The 1024-nt window shown below is 38.9% G+C and overlaps 1 long non-coding RNA gene across 1 annotated transcript; it reads right to left on the bottom strand.

Annotated features, from left to right (window-relative positions):
* Positions 1-285: 285 nt before the first annotated feature.
* LOC132044526 (uncharacterized) lies at positions 286-760 on the bottom strand. Its single transcript, XR_009412211.1, has 2 exons — positions 578-760; positions 286-473 (listed from the first exon to the last, which is right to left on the bottom strand). It is a non-coding gene; the product is annotated as an uncharacterized LOC132044526 (long non-coding RNA).
* Positions 761-1024: the final 264 nt, after the last annotated feature.

Here is a 1024-nt window from a genome sequence, read left to right as displayed (position 1 = left end):
ACTGGTGTCTGCAGACTTTTTCGCTTCAGTTCGGATTGCGTCGATTCGATTCGTTCAACTTCTAATCCTGTAAATCACCAGGAATACCTGCTGGTACCATTGCACACGGGGTAAGACACTTTCTATCTCCAAAACTCAGGCTCGGGTCTCAATTACCAAAGGCATACTCAACTAGGAAATCATAAGTTCTACCACTACGAAAACGAGAGGTGTAACACCAATAACTTTATTATCTTTCAAAAGTTTAACTGAAGAATGATGAAAATTGAAATCATAACCAGCAACTGCTAGTCTTGAAAGAGAAATTAAATTTCTAGAATACGATGGAACATAAAAAGTTTTTCTAAATCTAATTGAAAACCATCTTTTAAAATGAGCCTATAAGTCCCCACGCCTTCCACAGTTGATGGCATCCCATTTCCAGAATAAACCTTTTGTTCACTTCCCATCGGCTTCCTTAGAGTTAGAAAACCCTGCATGGTTTTGGCAATATGAGTTGTGGAACCAGAATCAATCCACCATGTATTATTAGAAACTTCAGTAAAATTAGATTCATAACATACAAAGGTAAAATTACCTTTCTTCTCAAGCCATTTCTTGTATTTCGGGCAATATTTCTTCCAGTGTCCCTTCTTTCTACAGAAACGGCAAGAATCTTTATCAACAATGCCTTTCTTCTTCATAGGAACACTTTTGCCCTTCTTCGCATTTCTCTTATCATGAGTCACCAAATTAACACTTTCAGGTATCTCATGCTTCAACCTCTTCCTCTTTCTGAACACACATGGTCGTGAGTTCATTAACCGACCATTTATCTTTATGTGTGTTGTAAGATATCTTGAACGGACCATATTCCGCGAGAAGAGAGTTGAGGATAAAATGCACAAGAAATGGTGCGGACATATTAAGGGACTTGAGTTTAGCAACAATGTCTCTCATCTCCATAATGTGCTCGCGCACTGTACGACTTCTATCAAAGATCATACTTGAGAGCCTCTTCATAAGGGTGTTGGCCAGCGCCTTG

The sequence above is a fragment of the Lycium ferocissimum genome, unplaced genomic scaffold, assembly GCF_029784015.1.
Source record: "Lycium ferocissimum isolate CSIRO_LF1 unplaced genomic scaffold, AGI_CSIRO_Lferr_CH_V1 ctg473, whole genome shotgun sequence".
NCBI lineage: Eukaryota > Viridiplantae > Streptophyta > Magnoliopsida > Solanales > Solanaceae > Lycium > Lycium ferocissimum.
This window is presented reverse-complemented; position numbering and strand designations above follow the sequence as displayed.